The 22,165-nt window shown below is 34.7% G+C and overlaps 1 long non-coding RNA gene across 1 annotated transcript; it reads right to left on the reverse strand.

The window, feature by feature from the left end:
- Positions 1 to 5,122: 5,122 nt before the first annotated feature.
- LOC128559189 (uncharacterized) lies at positions 5,123 to 9,900 on the reverse strand. The gene is made up of 3 exons (XR_008372266.1): positions 9,766 to 9,900; positions 7,842 to 8,009; positions 5,123 to 7,472 (listed from the first exon to the last, which is right to left on the reverse strand). It is a non-coding gene; the product is annotated as an uncharacterized LOC128559189 (long non-coding RNA).
- Between the last annotated feature and the right edge of the window lie 12,265 nt (positions 9,901 to 22,165).

Consider the following 22,165-nt stretch of genomic DNA (forward strand, 5'->3'; position numbering starts at 1 on the left):
GACATCTGGTGGTAAACAAAATGATAAATAGGAACATACATTGCATCTGGCAAACAAATTTAACATATGTTAACTCCATGATAGCATCAGCATGTGAGCTTAGAAGGTTCTTTTAGGTTATAAAAAGAGTAATGTCTGTCATGAATCCGTCCTGACAGTTGTTTATGTCTTAATTCTTTTATTTTGTCTTCTGGAAATAACTTTAAAAACTTTCTTATTTTCCTTGACCTATAAGCTTGTAATGTCTATATTGTCTTTTCCTACCAGTCAAAATATTACATTCATATCAATGAACTTTTGCATTTATTATAAATTGCTAGTAATCCCTCTATAATAACGTAATGCAATACGTCAATCTCATGTTTGGTAACGCCCTAAATTTCTTACCTGTAAATTACATGCAAAACATAGAATGTACCCAAGCAAAACAATAGCAGACTCGACTTGACAGTGTCTGTTCATGAGAGGTGGTGAATCGTGCAACGCCACTGACGTCTCCTTTACACCGAGTTAATGGAACACTAATCTATATAAAGATTATAAAGATTCGATTTTTATGATATAAAAGAAAAAGAAAATATTATAACACTGAGATAATGTACGGGGAAACTTTTATGGCCGCCGCACGGCACAAAAAGCCAGCTGTTGTTAGTGAATAACATCTATGAGAATCCTTTAAAAGCAAAGAATGTAACCAAGCAAAGTAATAGCAGACTAATTTAAATGAGTCTGGTCTTGAGAGGTAATAAAGTGTGCGGTAAACCCTTTCGCCCATAGGTTCGGCTTGTGCAGAACTCTGTTTTACATAAACATTCTATGACTTCATAATTCTTAGGATAACGTGGAGAATGTTTCGATATAAAGTTTGCCTTGTTAATTTTTAACCAGCATACACATTGATTCCAGGCTAGATGGTTTTTTTTATTTCTATACAGATTGATGTTATTTACTTCTTGAATACTTTAATACTAACATCTTACTTCTCTGTACAGCGTTAAATGATCCTGGAAATTACTAAACATTTGTTTAAGACCTTTCTGTACTTAACTTCTATTACACGGCGGTAGGATATTTACGGGCCCCTAAGAAGTTTATAGGTGCTAGTCTGAAATACATAAGGACAGTTTATCGAAGATAAATGACTAAGTATTCAGTCTTTATAAACATAAATATATGTACAAGAATTTAAAGAACACAAGGCCCAATGAACCTATAAGCGACCTTATTTATTTATTTTTATTCATTTATTTATTTATTTTGTTGGGTTTTACGTCGCACCGACACAATTATAGGTCATATGACGACTTTTCAGCTTTTTATGGAGGAGGAAGACCCCAGGTGCCCCTCTGTGCATTATTTCATCAGGAGCGGGCACATGGGTAGAACCACCGAATTTCCGTAAGCCAGCTGGATGGCTTCCTCACATGAAGAATTCAACGCCCCGAGTGAGGCTCGAACCCACATCGATGAGGGATAAGTTACCTTATAAAGTGTAATAATTGAAACGTGTCTTTACTTGAATGAACATAAATAAAACAGTTTAACTTATTAAGAATTCTTTACACATTATACAAATATATATGACATTCAGATCTGTCTTTATGTTGACAGAGAAAATGATAAATAAAGGCCTCATGTACACTTACTAAATTAACATTGTAGTGTTCCAGTAAAGCGTGATGAAGGAAAAATCATTTATATTATAATTTGATAAATATCAATTAAAAAGCTACATGGTGTAAAATGTAATCTATTTTATTGATTTAACATGAAGGAAATATTATGTAGATGTTTCTCAATGTTATATACGTCTTCTAATATAATATACTTTCATGATAAACTTTACGCACTTCCTAGGAAAATCTTGAACCAGATAAACTAGTTTTTCATGATAAGTCTTCTTTATATAAATATCACCAAAGATCACACGAGTATTATTATGCGAAGAACATTCAATAAGAAAATACTGTCTCATCTTCAACCTGGCCTCTATCACACAACATACATAGTCTTTGTTCAACATGTTCGCTTATATTATGTCCGGTTTCCGATCCATGTTCAGAATTGCTCAAAAAGGATTCGTTTATTTCATTTTAAGTCAAATTTAACGTGATCTTCAAACGCCAAGATACTTTTTTAAAAAGTACTGTTACAGTATATTTCTTTATTTAGAAACCAGCTCATAATCTTGCGACCACTCTATTCTGTAAAGCTGAATCATTTTTTTCTTTGGAACAATCCATTAGAATAAGACATGTACAGTTATTTCCCAGTGAGCGAAGAAATAAGTTTATTTTAATAATCAGTCAGGTTAGGTCAAATAAGTTTAGTACGTTCACATGCAATATGCATTACATGCTATAACGGTAGTATCAACCTGTCTTGCTATTTCAATATTTATAGACTAACTAATGACTTTTCCATTTTCTTTGATAAAGTTAACAAGGTTAACTATAGGTTAGAACATTCATATAACGAGAGAAGCTGGTGATATGAACATTTTTATATGTTTTAGTGTGACAGGAAAGGCCGTACCGGCGACAGTAACCATCAGAACAAATCAACACCCTTTACAATATTTACAAATTTATTTACATAAGATGATTATTAACAATGAATAGATGATATGAAAAAAAAAACTGATTATAAGAAAAAAAGAAAAAAAAATCAAAGTTCAGTATCACCAGATACAAAGTTCTTACAGTTCCATTTTAAAGTGACGTGACACAGTTCTTTAATTTAATTGCGAACGTTAAGTAGCACAAAAAGAATATATGACATATCTTCAAATTAAGTCCCTTTAAACCGTGAATACGTCGATTCCGTTTTGGCTCCCTATGGTGGTAGGTGATTGCATCCCTGAGCTGACTTCAGAGGATAACAAAAATCATCGTCTTTGCGGTTTACGGCACATTCATGGGACGAAAACTCTGCGCTGGGAATATCACATCCAGGCGAGTGAAGACAAGTGAACCTCGGGCATTGTACTTCCGGGTTATGACATCACCAGGTAAAATTGTCTGGCGGAAGAAGCTAAAATATATAACATATGGTAAGCACCATACAAAACAAATAAGTCAGGGCATAAAACTGCTCCTTTGGGTACACCATACCTCCGTAGGCTCCCATAAATAATACGTGCTACTTATACAAAATACATGTGCTACTAAGTTCATACGTCACGTGATTAAAATACGTCACTAATTACTTCCATTATTACAAAAATTACTTACTTAAAAGACTAAAATTAAAGTATGAAAAAGATATGAAAAGTATATGATGAAACATTATAGATACGGACATGATAAACTGCAGCTATTATTTACAACTACAAATTAACAAAATTCAATATAAATCAAACGTTATATCATAGTTGGCATCCATATAATATCTAATGCCATACAATACAACGGACATTAATTAGATGTGCTATAGACTGGCACACAATTACAAATTACATATGTTTTTGAAACAGTGCTTTACAATTATCACGATACAAATTTCAGTATAAATCTAACATCTTATATAAACGAAACATTTTAGATTCCTCTTTCGAATTAATTTACAAAAGTCTGAAAAATTTAATAAATTATCCTGACATACCGAAACTAGCTAAAATCACATGCCGAAAAGTAAATGTTACAGAATTCTGTAGAATGCAGAAGAATTTACCAAATAAAAATCGTAATGCAAAAATCATACAAAAATCTAACAAATAAATTTCTTTCCTCGATCGAGCATAAATTTCTAGCAAGAAAATAATTCAGACATAGATTCGTCTATAATGTCGGAAGGTGGTGTGCGCAAGGCATATCTAGTCCAGTCTATTTAAATGGTAATGTCCCGCCAAATACTAAATTTCATGGGATTCACGGCCTATGCGTAAACTCTTGACAAAATACACATTTGTTCCAGAAATTAAAAAAAAAAAGAATGTAAACTGGTGGTCTTTAAAGGGCCGATTTGGCTTTTATTGGATATTATGATCTCCTGGTATATTTTGTCTTGTTTGTTTCTTATCAATACTGATTAATGTCCTGTCTGTTATCACTCAAATGAAGGATGCATTGAATTTTATATATATTTACTTAGTTATTCCTATCTCATCTCATTTCATACTTTTAAATTTATTCCGAAGAATCTTTTACTTTGGGTATGTATAAGCCGATGTCGCCGATAGGTAATTTAGGTATGTATAAGCCGATGTCGCCGATAGGTAAATTAGATATGTATAAGCCGATGTCGCCGATAGGTAATTTAGGTATGTATAAGTCGATGTCGCCGATAGGTAAATTAGATATGTATAAGTCGATGTCGCCGATAGGTAAATTAGATATGTATAAGTCGATGTCGCCGATAGGTAATTTAGGTATGTATAAGTCGATGTCGCCGATAGGTAAATTAGATATGTATAAGTCGATGTCGCCGATAGGTAATTTAGGTATGTAAAAGTCGATGTCGCCGATAGGTAAATTAGATATGTATAAGTCGATGTCGCCGATAGGTAATTTAGGTATGTATAAGTCGATGTCACCGATAGGTAATTTAGAAATTCAATGCAGCTTGTAAGTTAACAGTTACTGAAATACTGCTGGTAGGTCACTTGGGAAGATAATGCAACTGGTGATGTTAACAGAGGATGGATTGCTCTGGAATATTCTTGAGTGCCGCTGGTTGATATTTTTAGAAGATAATGAAACTGGTAAGTTAATAGTGGATGGAATTTTCTGACTCTAGTATTGTATGTCACTGCTGCTAATAGTAACGCAGTCAACGATGTTGAGGACTTCTTACGCTAGATTTACCGGTGTCGGCTCAAATTTAACCATATTTACGGTATATAATTGTATACATTATAACAAACTATGCTTTTTCACTGACCACTGCAAATTCTTTATTGTACAATATAAAAAGAAGATTCTAAGTCCATACCGTACTGCATTTACAATTATGGAATAGATGCATTAATAAAATGTACATTTTTAGCGAATAAAAAGTATATATGGCACAAAACTGAATGTTTTACATTACTCAGACAGACTGTTGATCAACGAGGATAAAATGTATAAACAATTATTTTCCAAACAAAAGAAGTAAAGAAAAATACAGAACTGTTATGAAAAATTGGATCAAGTCGTTAGAAACACTCATTAAGAGCATGCTTGAATTGTTTATAGTTGTATTCATTGAATAAGATAAAATATAGTTAATATGAATAAAGTCTTGTTACATACAAACGAAGTCTTGTATACAAGAAACATTAAACAATAGAGTTTTTAATTGCTGCAGCTGGAGAAGTCTTTATCAGATATCTTTCTTATGTAACATTTACAACACCATATTGTAGCAATCGAGTTACGCATTTAAATTGAACTTTTTAAGATTGTGTACAGAGTAGGTCAATTATTCAGACTTGAGTTTAACTCTTGCCCCACTAAATTTCTATAATGGGCTTGTCCGTCTTTCAAATTATAACATTTGTTATTATATACCTAACAAAAGGAAGGTGGAAAAAATATCGCAAATAATTCTCTCTCCAACACCGTATATGAATCGGGCATAAAATCTCGGTGATTACGCTCGCACCATCTGTATAAAACATTCCGTTGCTTTCGTGCAAATAAGAAATAGTTGCTGTATCTTTTTAAAAATGAAATACTTTAAACTAAACGTTAGTTGGAGGATTTTCGGATACTCTATTCTAAATGCTACCTGCCTAAGGAAACTGTATCACATACTATTTGTTATCTGAGTTCAGACTTGCATTGACCTTTAACCAGACAAAAAAAAACGCAACCCTCCATACAACACTTCACATGAAAATAATTGTACATGTAAAGTAACGACGCTTTGATGTAAATGTCAAGATGATAAAACTATGATATTTTGAAGTCTGTGATACTAGACAGTTCGTTCTAGGGATTTTTCTGTGACATCTGCTTCTTGCCGACAGTGGAGATCTCCTGCTAGCATATTTATCACAGGGATGAGGTATTTGAAGTGAGTTGAGCATACTTGTACAGCCTCCAATTACTGAATGGCTTTGTTTTATTTTAAACCTTAATTGTGCTATACATAGTTTAAGCACTCCTTAAAATTCGTACTTAATAGAGATATAACGAGGTAACTATAGGTTTTGTTTTAGTTGTCCATATATGCACATTAAAAAAAAATACATCTGAAATATATTATACTACATAATTTAAGTTACCTATAGACCTTAAGACTCAGATTATAAAAACATACCCAGATAGCTTAGGTTGCATTCCATTGAGGGACAGAAAGGATAACTTCATGGGCAGATAAGTATTTCAAACGAATCTGATAATTTGATTTGCCAGTAGTATATGAATGTTAATTACGTGAACATATTTAAACTAGTATGTGATCAACATCGACAACTATATATACATACAATATAAGTAGACATCAAGAGCAATCAAACATATGAAGAACCACAGTCTTGAAAAATCGCAAAGTAAGTCGCAAAAAGCAGCAGTGAAATGTTAAATTAAGACAATTTAAAGGGTTAAACTGTCTGAGAACTTTATGAGAGATAAACACAGCAATACGAGGACATGTACAGTTTGTAAGAAAACTGTTTTATAATAGCAAAATTAGTTACAGTCACTAGGTGTATTCCTTCACAACTGTTTAAATGAAATAGATATGTTGTGTGATTTGCATTTATGACAGCAAGTTATTAGAACACTAGACAATTTTTCTCATCTGAATCGTGACTTCAGTATACCCAGCTCCCCGGCCCATAAGTAACTTATCTGGTTGATTGATTTACGTCCTAAAATGAAATGCACACATGATATTGTATTTCTTATTATGGTAAAATAAAGCTTCGTCAGTTAAAATTAATGAAAAAATATATACAAATTTCAGGAAGTTATATACTGTTCTATGGCATATGTAAGTGTAGGTTTATGTACAATTCACGTTCCTCTCCTTACATGGAGGAAAATAATATCCCTTTTAATGTCACATGATCGTATATGCGATCCAGTCCGCTAGCTTGTGAGTTCGAGCTTAACTTGAACAACGACCACACCTTCTCGCGTGATACCAATATTGGTTTATCTAGGAATCGGGCTCGAGCTTAATTCAAATGTTGCTGATAAAACATTGCAGTACATTTTCAAGTGCGAAGAAAGGAATACACCCCTGTATTACTGACATTACTTGTATATTTTATACACGTTTAATCATCATTCGAGATGTCATCAAAGATTCGTACTGAGAAAATCCGTAATGATAGTGTCCTTTTTTTGGATATTTGCCATCACCACACAATGTTCCTGGAGTACAATATTTACCGTTAAGATTTACCATTGTACACGTGCTGCCATACCACCACCCTCCGTGGTATTGTTCGGCACAAGAACAACTTCCGAATGCATCCGTATCAAATGTTGCGAAAGAATAACCATTGCTTCCGGCGAAACAATATATGGCTGATATTCCTGAAATGTTTCAAACAGATTCGGCTTATCTACAACAAAATTATCACAATGTGTCTAAAAAGTAAAAGACGTGCACTTTGTTTATATATAAATACATATATATATATGTTTATCTTTAACAACTAATTGGGTATCCAATGAGTGAAAAAACTGTATTCAGTTTCTACACCGTGACAAATTACTTCAAGCAAGCGTCCGTCATTCCATATTTCAATTATACAAGGGTTGATACTAATCAAAATACTTGTCAATGAATAGATCTACAAGTTTGTCAGATATTCATGTGATATATCATTTTGTTATTCTTATCTTGTCTCTATTTTAATAAATCTGGATGAAATAATTAGTGACAATAATATTTAAACCTACCTACTGATCTGTCTGCAGAGCCTACATCGATTGATAGCTTATAATTTGCATCACCTGAAAGCTTGAAGTCTTGATATGCTTCATAACCTTCTTCACCATCATTCCTTTTCATTTCCAGTCGAATTTCGGTTTTATCTTGCATAACTAGCTGTTGTATATGCTTCAATCCTTAAAGTGGACAAGTTATTGTATGAAAAAGTACATGATATTTAAATTATTCTATAAAAATATCAAAGTCCTGGTCCTATCCTTTTTGGCCGAAGTGTATCGAACAATCAAGTACTTAGTTCCAGATACATATGACTGCTTAAATATCTAAGACTTTAGAAGACGTATCGCGGAAAATCGGACCATCATCCACAACAAGGTCGTTTAGAGTGCTCACATGCTCATTGATAAAACATAACAACAGAAACTGTGGACTTTATTCGTTTGTTTTTCATCGCATAGACCACAAATATTAACTACCCACATTTTTAACTCAAAGATATATCGAAACATACGAGCCATGTCAGTGTTTTTAAAATCTTAAAACTTTGAAAACTCATTGTTTAGACATTAACTATGCATTTTATAGTAATATCAAATTATCTATAGTTACATTGTACCGGCTAACGAAGCTATGTCACGCCTTCCAGTATATACAGAACATTCTATAAAATGTAGTTTTTTATAAACTGAACTATGTCCAAACACAAACTCCTAGTTACATTATAAAACATTTTTATCGTTCTGAAGAAAGGGAAGCGTATGCAACAACGTGTTAGGTGTTTTATAACAACTGAAACACGAAGGTGTCAGAACCTGTGAACTGTTGTTTTTTTTAACTAAAAGAGAACTTAGCTCACTCATTTAGCCAAGAAATGATTGGAAAGTTTAGGCAGTTGGCGAATCTCATCACTGATAAAACAAACAAGACAGTCACGAATACACTGCGTCGCTTACAGGAATCAAAGCCTTGAGATGTCTGGTGGTTGCGGGTTTTGCTAGAATTATTTTCATTTAAAATGCAAATCTATAAATATACATGTATAAGAAACAAATACTAATGTGCCTCATATCTAAGATAAACTCTGCCTGACCTTACATGAAACAGCTGGAAGTCAGAGATGTAAGTTACACCATGGGCTGGAATACCTAATCATTGACAGATCTTATATAATCTAAATGGCCAGTGTGAATGGATAGAGGATGAATAAGAACTACTTGATCATTGATAATTCATCCGCATTGTCCATGAATGGGACTACTTTGTGTAGCACATGAACATCCTTCCTTTGGATGTGATTTGGAATCAAATAAAGATACTACATGATTGTCAGAAATACACTTAACTTTGGTAGCGGGATAAACCCGCAACCAAAAACAAACAACAGAAAACCTGGTTGAAACTTGACATTCTGTTTTAACACTTTTTTGTGGGGCGGGGGTGGTGTTAACGTCGCACCGCCACAATTATAGGTCATATGGCGACTTTCCAGCTTTAATGGTGGAAGAATACCCCAGGTGCCCCTCCGTGCATTTTTTCATCACGAGCGGGCACCCTGGTAGAACCACCGACATTCCGTAAGCCCTATAGCGTGTTCATATTCGGAACTCTGTGAGCAGTCTGGCTAAAAACGTCATTTAAGTTGAAATCATGTGAAAAACATACTTGAAAAATCGACGCTTGGCTTTAAGGTATCCTAAGTATAAAAGTGACATAAGAGTTTACATCATCAGTAACTGTTTCCCTGATACAAAAGATTTTAGATTGTCGTTATCATGTTCAAACCAATTGTATCATTCTTACGCTCAGGCAAAATCAATATGACAATAGCAAATAAATCCTGTGAATTATTTTCTCATATGACGAATAAAAGTCTGGTTGGCGCCGCAAACGTCACCATATAATTTTTACAATAAAATAAAATGCACTACCTACCTAACCAAAATTCACCTCTTACATCACCAAAGCCATTCTCATATTCAGAAAAATCTCGATAAAAATCAACTGAACCATCAAACCGGTTATGAAATACCTGAAAGTTCAGAGAAAGTATAACAAAACAGCACTGATGTCCGGCAATTTCAAACAACTTTGAATTGGATTGAATGTATACTTATTGATATTTGAAATGAAAAGCTTGAATTAAATCAATACATTTAGTTAGTATACTTATTAAAACCCATTCAAAACTTTGGCACCTATGTATAAGACATCAATATCTATAATCCTTGCAAATATAGGAAAACTACCATTCAGCCATTGACAACTTTTACTATTATACATTTGTATCATGCAATGCATTTGTACATTTTTCTCATAATAGTGATCGTTAATAACGGAGATCTCGGCAATCTTAAAACAATATGAGCCGTGCCATGAGAAAACCAACACAGTGGGTTTGCGACCAGCATGGATCCAGACCAGCCTGCGCATCCGCGCAGTCTGATCAGGATCCATGCTGTTCGCTTTCAAAGCCTATTGCAATTAGAGAAACCGTCAGCGAACAGCATGGATCCTGACCAGACTGCGCGGATGCGCAGGCTGGTCTGGATCCATGCTGGTCGCAAACCCACTATGTTGGTTTCCTCATGGCGCGGCTCATATATTATTTACATGCTAGTGAAGATTAGCCAGTAACATCTAGCTTTGGTGGTAGAAGAGCAAGCTTAAGCTTCCGCTATAGGCATTGGTTAAGCAACATGGGAGAAGGACTGAACAAACACTTTTTAGTAAATCATTTGAAGAAACATCTGTCAACTTGTAAGGCTCGTATCACAGCAATTAATATCCATGGACGCTAAGTAACTTACAACTGACCTCTGAATACACCTTCACGGTATTATCTCTATCAACATGCATGAAGTATCAAGGTTCTGAAATCTACTTTCTTCAAGTTAGTTATGGGCTTTTCCTAAAGCTGTTAGTCATTAATAAATCTTAGAATGCCTATATTCAGGTCACGGGTTCTAACATTTATTTTCTTTATGAAATGTAAGTAACATTAAGTTCTATATCAGTTTTTCTATCAACTCTAAAAGCTATCTCCCTAACAAATTTAAACTTACCGTCCATCCTCCACCTTCTTTCTCCATATCACAATAAACAGTCAAGATTGATTTAGTTGTATTTAGTTGAATTTTATATACACCACTTGGTGCCGCTGGGTGCTTCTCCAAAGTGTCTTTACAATCAATTCCTATCAAAACAATAATTATGTTTTTAATTCCTGGTTTGAACTACTCACCTTCAACAATAATATTAATAAACGGTTGCCAGATTTCGGAATTCATCCTAAAGAACATGCTTGAAACGTTTGGACCCAATTACAAAGGCCAGCACAGACAGTAAAGTAGGCAGATAGCCGAGATAGGCAAATATTCAACAACAAAGTACAATAACTCTATTAGGGTTATCGCTTTTGAGAGGTGCATATCCATCACATCATTGATGATAATACCAAAGTACAGCAAATGTACTTATCCGTCATACGCAGGGAGAACGAACTATTCTTTGGGACTTTTTTTCTGTTTGTTTAGAAAATGCTGTTTGTAAGATCTCAATGACATTCGTAATACAGAGTAACGTTGTGTTCCCAATTACCAACCCTAAAACATTTACAAACGGGCTAGATATGAAAATAAGAAATAACTTCGACGTTGATTTGTATGTGATCGAACGAGTATTTTTATGGCTTGATAAGGTCCTTTTTCCAAACAGTATCAAATATATTTGGGGGAAATAAATCTCTTACTACCTTTAGCATACTTTCAGGTGCATTCGGCTGTAAACAAAAAACAAGTTCCACAAAAGAAGTTAAGAGGTAATTTTTCTAAATTGCTATATTTTATGGAAAGCACATTCCAATGTAATGCAAAGTAGTTAATGCAAAAAAAGAAATGTCTCATAGCAATTGTCAAAAAATAAATGCTAATTGTTAATTCCGAAATGTTGAACAATAACAGCCGAGCGCTTACAGCTAAGTGCTTATTTAGAGGTGGATGAATGCGTCTTTTGATTTTTCATCTCCCGGACTACAAGGTATAATTAATTCACAATATAAACACAGGGAAACAAATACTGAATTAGCATTCCAATATAATTTGCATACATTAAACATGAAACTAACTTCATTGCTTTTATTCTAATGAAGTTTTGTAATATTTTAACTTCGTACACTACCATCTAATAAGAAGAATGGTAAGCAAAACAATGCTAAAACTTCTGCACATATTTGAAAACGTAGACTGCAACATTTAGTTTCACACATGACTGTTTTAAAATGTATTGAAGGGACCTATTGTGGCAATATTAAGCCCGTATTGCAGTTTCAATAAACGTTCTGACCAACGCATTTCGTTTAACATATGGACGATTCATAATTTCATAATTAAATGAAAGAGTTATAACAGTGTACACTGTAAGCTTGTCCTTTAAGTTATAGCGGGCGACTTCTGTAAAAAAATACGTTTACTGAAGTATGAACTGCAAATTCTTAACTCTAAACAAACAACGAAAACAGTTAAATATATATATGAAAGTTCAGACTTAACCTATCTCTTTGCACGATACCGATTCCCATAATCCGTTAGCCTGACACTGTATACTGGGTTTCGCCGTTTGATACCCGACGTAACAGGTGACTGTAGCTTTGTCCAGGTATGACATCTGTTCAGAGTTATCAAGAACTGCTTTGCCGTTTCTTACAGCTGGTACACTTCCACACACTGTGAATGTTAATATTAAGAAATTATTAATTGTAATATGACAATGCATTCATTTCAGTATTCAGTATTAAGAATGGTTGAACATTCCACTTATTGTATGAAGGACGATTCCAAAGAGTAAGTTCGATTTGTCGAATTAAAAATTTTACCTATCTTTTGACAAGCTGACGATTCCCATACACCGCTGGCTTGACACATGATTCTGGGTTTCTCTGTTCGATATCCTTCCACACAGGTGACTGTAGCCGTGTCTAGGTATGCCTTTTGTTTAGCATCCATATCGCGGACTGCCATACCATTTTCCACATCAGGAACAAGGCATTGCACCACATGTGTGATTTATGTGATGTACTAGTAATTATTTAGGACTTACTCTTGGTTACGAATAGCTATATACTACAAACAAGAGATGTCACTAATGGTGACAAATGCCCCCACAGCGCCTTGACCTTTGACCTGGTGACCCCAAAGTCAATAGGAGTGGTGTACTCAATAGGTATTATCAGCATGTGAAGTTTGAAGGTCCTGGGTGAAGTGGTTCGCGAGTAAAGTGCCTTCATGCAAAAAGTTAACGTTGGCCCCTGTGACCTTGACCTTTGACCTGGTGACCCCAAAGTCAGTAGGGGTGGTGTACTTAATAAGTACTATCAGCATGTGAAGTTTGGAGGTCCTGGGTGCAGTAGTTCGCGAGTAAAGTGCCTTCATGCAAAAAGTTAACGTTGGCCCCTGTGACCTTGACCTTTGACCTGGTGACCCTAATATCAGTAGGGATGGTGTACTCAATAAGTACTATCAGCATGTGCAGTTTGAAGGTCCTGGGTGCAGTGGTTCGCGAGTAAAGTGTCTTCATGCAAAAAGTTAACGTTGGCCCCTGTGACCTTGACCTTTGACCTGGTGATCCTAATATCAGTAGGGATGGTGTACTCAATAAGTACTATCAGCATGTGCAGTTTGAAGGTCCTGGGTGCAGTGGTTCGCGAGTAAAGTGTCTTCATGCAAAAAGTTAACGTTGGCCCCTGTGACCTTGACCTTTGACCTGGTGATCCTAATATCAGTAGGGATGGTGTACTCAATAAGTACTATCAGCATGTGAAGTTTGAAGGTCCTGGGTGCAGTGGTTCGCGAGTAGAGTGCCTTTATGCAAAAAGTTAACATTGGCCCCTGTGACCTTGACCTTTAATCTGGTGACCCCAAAGTCAATAGGAATGGTGTACGCAATAAGTTCTATCAGCATATGAAGTTTGAAGGTCATGGGTGCAGTGGTTTGCGAGTAAAGTGCCTTCATGCAAAAAGTTAACGTTGTGACGAACGAACAAACGAACGGACGGACAGTTGAAAACTAATATGCCCCCTTCGAGGGCATAAAAATATAATATGTTGGCTCCTTACAAACACCACTCTTGATGGTTACCAAATACCTTGAAATACATACAACTGAATTAATATGTAAACATTCTGCACAAATAAGTATGTATTAGCCGTGGGACATCAACCAACACCGCACTAGAAACTTACTAAAATATGTTCGATGAAAATCGCAAATGACTAGGGAGCGTAAAAGTTGCTGCGCATTCCATTACCTCCATGAACAGACTTTATCTCACATAGTCAACTATTGTTTCGCTTGGTTGCATTTGCTTGCTTCCAACGAATCTTCTAATACGTTTATTAACTACTACAACATCAGTACTAAAATGTCAAGCGCTGACCGAAAAATTATGTACATGTATTTTCTGGTCCTTTGAGTTCATGGTGTCCGTCCGCTGTTTCTGTATTAGAGGTTACTGCTTAAGCCGGTGCTAAGAAGGCATGTGCAGTGTTATATATTTATTAACTGTGATGGACAGACTCGTTTTAATTAAAGAGAAATTGGTTTACATGGACAAGTAGGATGTTTACGTTCTAACAGGACATGTTGAGGGTTCTTAGAAACAGACAAGAATTAAGTTGAAAAACTACTTCTAATTCTGCGTCATACCTTGTATTAGCATCCTGTTAATATTATTATATTATCATTCCAAGTAATTAAATCGCTATCTTTTGACAATGTAGATGTATGGTGGCTTGTTTCTGCCATGTAGTTCTGGCATATTAGCGCCGCAACCAGAGCGACACCACGACAGTTCGATAAATCATTTATGTTCTTCCTGTCACGTTGCAACCCCCACCAGCAATACAGCCTGATGAAGTAACAGCATGAGGATACGATAACAGGAGGGTGACGACATGACAAATTTATCTCTCCTCGTGTTGGCGAATTTTCTACAAGCATTTTGTTATGTTGTTGTTCCTTGTGTGACCGGCGCGGCGCCAAGCGGCTAGGCGAGGACAAGGTAACATTCTCTGTCGTGCAGGTGGGGATATCACGCGACAACAAGACAAATTAAATTGCCGTTGTTTCACTAGTTGACATGCGCAGGTAAGTTTCCGTTACTGGAGTCTAAAGACACTTATTGTACTTATTGTACTACCGAGCCAAGATCGTATATGTTTTTTTCTTATTTTATTCAATGCTGTAGACTAACAAAGTTATTTTCATCAGGGTGGCATTTATGTTGTCATATTATCCCTTCTGTGCATGTCCAACAGAGGGCCAAACAATGAAAGGATAATTTATCGCCTTCTCGTGTTGTGGCGTGGCGTAATAGTATGTTATAAAAGATACGTCATGAAATTACAGTTTGACAAAAAAAAACAGTATCAAATATTATAAATATTTCCGTTTGATCAAGAGAATTAGAATAATACGAATGTGAAACATACAACCTGAATATGAACATTTGAAAAGAATTTTAGATTTTGAACAGATCTAACATATAAACAGCTACTGACGTTGGCCTGCCACAATAGCAGTATATGAAATACATAATCAATTTGTGACGTTGACCTGCCGTGATATATGTATTTGAAATACATAAACAATTTGTGACTTTGGCCTGCCATAATGTATGTATGTACTCGTACAGGCCTTTAACTATGCTTATATGATGAAGACCATAAGTAAATGTTTCCAAAATAAATTGGTACTCTGTTTGACAATCTGTCAGACAAATGGATGGGTGGCAACAGAGAAATATATTCAGTGTGTTGGAATGACGTAATTGTCGTTAGTTATCGAAATAGTTATTTACTGAAGCAAAATATAAATATAAAAAGTTTGTGTCTCAGAAATGTTAACAGTGAAATGTCAGGAAACCAAAATAGCACAATTAAGTGAAACTTACCTTCTTGTTTATGAGACGCAGCAAAATACACCAGAATAGCCAGCGTAGTTATGAATAATATCGTTACAGTAATAATTACGCAAACACGAACTTTAAAATTCACATACGTTTTACAAAGAAGTTTCCAAGCAACGTCTGCAAACGTTCCCTGTCCGTCAGCTTGTACCTTATTTTTTCTATCGTTAGTTTCACTTTCCGCTCGTTCTAAAGTGTCATACATAGCAGACCCACGTTCTACAAAAGATGAATACCCGCTGCTAACATTCATTTCTTGCATCATTATATCACCGACCGAAAATAACAACGAAGAAAGTCCTGTTATCAATTTGTTCAAACTTCTGTATACGATTATATCAAACGTCCTATTCTAAAGCTTTTTATTGATTTATACCGGTTGGGGAGACTTTCCTTTTAGGAAACGATGTCTGGGGTTTTCCCTATTTCCCGAACAGGGAACTTGATACTAAATATGGTAATTTGCCTCCTGTTTTGGAAGCAAAATCACCATTTTGTCTTTGTTTCCTTCTGAAGGCCCGACATGATATCTTTAAATAAAGTACACCATTGTGAACCCTTGGTAATTTTTTTTTTAATTCCTATTTTTAAATGTCCTAACAAATATTTCATTCAACTTTTGAAAAACTGCCAACTGCATCTGTCATGATGCAAAGTTTTTCTTTTTGACTTTCCTTTTCATACTTGTGAAAGTAAACTTCTCAAAGGCGAAAAATGTCATTCTAGAAAGCACGAAATTCAATTATAATCTTATCATCCTTGACAATCCACTTATGTTTTCGTTTGGTTTAAATACAGTGCCCAAGTGTACTTTGTGTCTTCGAAGGTGGTCCAGTGACCCTTTATGGAGAGCTGACAAGATTCTAATTCTTCCGGTCTGCTACCTACGCTTGGTTACAATAAGTGTCTTTAGAGACGTCTATCAATCTGATAATGCCTTCCAAGATTGGATCAGTCAATATACATCTTATGATGAGTAACTACTAAAATTTCACTGATGCAGGTTTTACTTTTAAGTGCATGCAGATATTCTACTGGGGCTTTGTCCTTATTTTTGTTTTGTTTTCACTTTGTCATACTTGTAGAAAATTCGAAACACTGCGTGTAAGCAGTTTGTAAAACGAAAAATGAGGAAAAAAGAAAAAAACGGAGAATGAGGCCTCGTAAAAAGAAAAAGGGGGCCTCAAGCTGTCAATGTTGAAAGCAATGATAAAATCAATACAATTTATAATTACAAACTGTATCCTTGTATAGATATGAATTCATCTGAAAAGCAGTTTCTTTGAAATCAGATGAACACAGGAAAAACGTTTACTTAAGATATTTCAAAATGATAATTTTTCGAAAAGGACTGCAATACAGCTTTGACTTATTAACATTGAAATAATTTTAGTTTAATAATATTTTATTATTTATATCATATATTATATATACATATTCTATTCACACACATACAAAAAGCATACACAAACACATACAACAAGCATACACAATTACATAAATGTAAATATGCAAAAGGACCAGTTGGACCAGAAGTAATTACAACATTATCTGGGGCCCTCCCTTATACTGTCGTTATGTGATATATGTGAACTATTACATTGTACTTATCATCTCAAGAAAAGAAAAGAAATTGGACATAAAATATCGTACAGAAAGAAAAACAATTATAAAAAAAAAAACTAGAAATAATTTTAAAGGGGACTGCCTCCGCATATGCCATATTATTATTTAAAACGCAGATTACTTCACTATCTTTTATGATTAATCAATACTACGAAAATGTTTGATCATTTATCAATATATTTGGTTGATATTTATTGAGTGCGATTTTTAAGAAAGCTGCTTCGCTTTTACATCAACATTTTACTGTTTTGACTAATACAGAGACCACTTAAGGGAGAGCAAAAAAGTGGTCTTACAAGACAGATGGTCTTTTAATACAATGTATAAGAAATGCACTATGGAGGGACCTAAAATTAATGGTGTTATAACACAGGATTTTGCTTAATACAGGTGATCTCTTAAGCAGGTTTGACTGTATAGTCGCTAGTATTCCTACTTGTGCTTTTATCGATGAACATACTAGAAGTTTGTTTTAGTTTGATTTACTATTAATTATAAATGAAAATTAAATACTAATAATACACGAAACTCGCGATGAAGCTTAAGAAATAATACATCTCATTTTGTGAGTTGTCGTGGATACGAAGGAATTATATCCTTGACGACATCCATAATGTTTGCCAGTTTTCTGTTGGTTTCTTTTCCAGCGCGCCGCTACGTCGTTTGACACTCTGACGTAATAATTTGACGTCAGGAAAATGAAATATTGTATTATAACACACAATTTTCAGCCTTCTTTGTTTAATAGGAAAATGATTCGGGTCGTGTTTGGAATCTCATGTTCCCGCAATAAGTGATTATTGTCTAATTTACGAAATATCAGATGTTAATCATGATTCGGAAATCTCATGTTTCTGCAAAAAGTGTTCATTAAAATATCTACGGAAAAAGCAGAATCAGTAAATGAAATAATACTTATTTTTGTCGGAATTGTATTGGTTAGAAAGTCTGTCAATGTAAATCATACTACCTGATATACTTTTAAACAGTGTTTCTATGGCTTTGAATATTTCTACAATTTATTTTGTTGTTGAAGTCTCCATTCATAAATTTGTAGCTGAATTAAAAAGATAACAATGCGTTGTCGTTACTTCTCGGTATGCGTATGAGAATCATATTCAATTTTGTACTTGATCAAGATGTTTTACATTTGCATATTTTTCCTCTTTTCACATGTAGCTTAACAGTAGTACGGAGGATGATAAAAGCAATAACCATTAAGCAATCACAACATCTTTATATTTGTTTTTAAATAAATAATACACATTACTTATTGTAGTTATATCTTCATTCAGTTCGGTCTGGAGTTGTGTTTTATCATTTCTGTCCCCCATCATAAAGAAATGTTGGCTAAACGGGAGGCTGTATAGAATGGTTACATTATAACAAAATGCTCTTTAAAAGAGGCGCAAGAATAGATTTTAGGTCAGCTCATATAAAAAATTTAGAATCAGTACAGTATTTTGAAAAATAACTTCCGTGGACATCTACATTTTAATGTTTTCATGTGTATCATTGCATTCCTTTTGAAACTGTTGAAGGAGTTTGGGCCTCAAAGTCCCCGGTACCAATAATGCCTGTTTACACGTTTTGTCTCAGTCAAATGGACCAGGGCAAACTGTATATAGTAACTATGCAACACTTAGAATGACCTTAGAGAAAATAAGTCACGCACATCTTCACTTCATGACAATCATGTGTATAGAGTCCTTGTAAACTTTTGGAAGAAGTTCGCGCCACAAACTCCCATGTTCCAGTTATGTAAGAGTAGCCGTTTTGTCGGAGTCCTACGGCACATAACTTTGCAATTCTTTGACCAGTCTTGAACAAAATATATTACGTGTCACGGTATTGGACCTGAATATTAAAACGGGGAGAACATGAGTAGGTGGTCGGGTAGCTCAGTCGGTAGTGTATCGGAACGGTATTCCGAGGCCCCGGGTTCGAGTCCCTGTCTGGCTGTACATTTTCTTACCCTGTGACATTTGGCACCCAACATGGGACCGTGACTGAATATATTCCGAGATCATGTTTACCTTGTTCTCTATCCAATTAGAAATTCGGGGACGAATTTCATATAGCGGGGGAGTATGTCACGGTATAGGACTTGAATATTAAAGCGGGGAGAAAATGTGTAAGCGGCCGGGTAGTTCAGTCGGTAGTGCATCGGAACGGTATTCCGAGGCCCCGGGTTCAGTCCCGGTCTGGCACCTTGTGACATTTGAATATTTACACATCTATATGATTATGTGTATGAAGTTTCATTTGAATTATTTGCCAACTGACAGACCAGCTGACCATCAGATAACTCCAATATCTACAGCGTAGCATACTGAAGAATTGGGAGCTTTCGGAGCCAGAAATACAAACAACATAATTTTCATACCCGAACAAAAACTTCTAAACTGCAATGCATTTCTTGAAAACACATATTTACTTTAGTAACAATTTATACACAATTTACAAAACGTAAGCACGTATTTGACAAGAGAAATAACCAAGTCTTCCGTCATTAGTGCTTTGTGGCATTTCTTGTCCGTTGACATTTATAGCATTTATTATCCAGTAATTCTCAGCCAATATTTCTAAAATCTTTGAAAAACCGTTTCGAAGCACAGAACGCAACAAAGCAACATAACTGCAGACTCGGTTCGATTGAGTCTGCTCATGAAAGGTAATGAAATGTGCATTACCCCTCATGTCCCCTAGCCTAAGCGGAGTTCTATTACAGTAAAAATGAATGCTCTCCACAATCCTAAAGGACCAGAATTAATATTTATGGCTGCAACACGGCACTTAAAGACCGCTGTTGTGATCGTTAATAAAATTTATTATTTATAAACTATTCCTATAAATTACTTATTTAACCATTTCTGAAAGGCGAAAAAAACATCCAAATTCTTTTTAATTCTCATTGTTTTACAGGAATGAACATATATTGTTCTAACAACCATTCCAAATGAATGGAGATACTAAGCAACCAAACTTTAGATAATATAGCAGATTGTCTTCCTTACATAAGATAACATAAAACGCTGAACTGAAGTATTCAAATGTAGATCTAAATAAAATATAGCCGTATAAGTTACCTCTATTGAATTATTTTTAATCTTACCATACCGATATCAAATAATGAAAAATAGAGACCTCTGTTAATAACTTACGACATGCAATGTTATCACAGATATGAATTGTACATTTATATCAAATTCACATTAAAATTCAAATGCGACATTGCTTTGAAAATTACAATGAAATAAATTTATTTACTGAAATCACCAAACAATGTTTTATCTACTAGTATTGTATGGTTCAATTCATGTCTATACGTTACAACACACTAAATAGCTGTTCTTTATTCTGTTTAAAATTGACATTATATTTTCAATGGCCGTAGCACACATCAGGACCCATTTTAAATGTCTGTAACTTGCATTTTCTTGAAGAATATTGTCAGTGCTGAATAAAAATCAAAAGAAAAGTGGGGGCCATGTTTGATGCAAGAAAAAAAATTCAAACACACAAACTGCAAAATCAGCTAAAAATGAGACTCCAAATTGTAGTGGTGGTAGTATGATCTAAGTTTCCATGACATATTCTGTCATGTTATTATTTCATTATTAAAATGCCACCTACATGTCAAACATAACTCTGCCAAATAATTGCAAAGAAAATAAGTAAAATAGCTCTACAGAGCAAAAAAACTAAGGACTATTTGAATCCGCCATTAGGCGACTACCATTTTTTTCGCGCCATTTTTTCTATTTAGTGTCTACATGCCTATAGTATTTGTATAGCGTATATTCTTTAATCATGTCTGAGCTTTCAAAGAAGAGATAATCTAAATGATAAAATGGTAACTTTGTTTTTGTAAAAAATAAAATATTCAGCTTTAAGAAGTATAGTCAATTCAGACCAGCTGCCTCATATCCTGTTAATGCTTAATTACGCAAGCTGTTCATACAGACATGCCACAATGAATAAAACGTTGTAAATTCTACTGACGGACGGAACTAATTAATTACTACATGGACTCGTCAAAATATTTTAAACAGCATGCTGTTTTGAAAATAAGCAAGGCATTCTGGTGGTTAAATGTTCATCGTTCAGATGCTTAGATATTTGACCATTCGGACTGCGAAGGCCTTGATTGTTTGAAATATGGAATTATCTAAATGTATAGTACAGGAACAGATACATTCGTAATTGTAAATGTATAACATTTTACTGCGTGACTTACCATGTGGAAGAACTTGGCTGGTATAACTTTTATTTGCACCGGTTTGAAATACACGTTCGTATTTTTGCCACCTGTGTGTGATTCTTCGTTTGATTTGTCTTAGTTACTTATATATTTTGCTTTTTTTGCAATTTCATGACGCACACATTTATATAGGCTGAAGGTCAGTAATTCAAATCCTTCTTTGTTTCATATAAAAAACGAAAACTTCAGGTCGTCTTACGTATCTTTATAGAACATCACTTTTTCCTACACCTACTTTTCATGTAAGTTCCTAGTAAAATGCCAGTTGTGGTCTGCTAACCTAACAATGGCGCATATTTGCTCTTGTCCGCACAATAAACACCTACTTCCGGTTTCGATCTGCAAAATTTGCCATGTGGGGTATATAAACATGAAAACCGTCTCATTTCATGCAAATGTATTCTAGCAGTGAAAAAGTGATTAAAGCACTCGTTCTAGAACACGAATTTGCACATAAAATGGGAAAATTAGGATCTATTTAC

The sequence above is a fragment of the Mercenaria mercenaria genome, chromosome 8 (genome assembly GCF_021730395.1).
Source record: "Mercenaria mercenaria strain notata chromosome 8, MADL_Memer_1, whole genome shotgun sequence".
NCBI classification, from domain to species: Eukaryota; Metazoa; Mollusca; class Bivalvia; order Venerida; family Veneridae; genus Mercenaria; species Mercenaria mercenaria.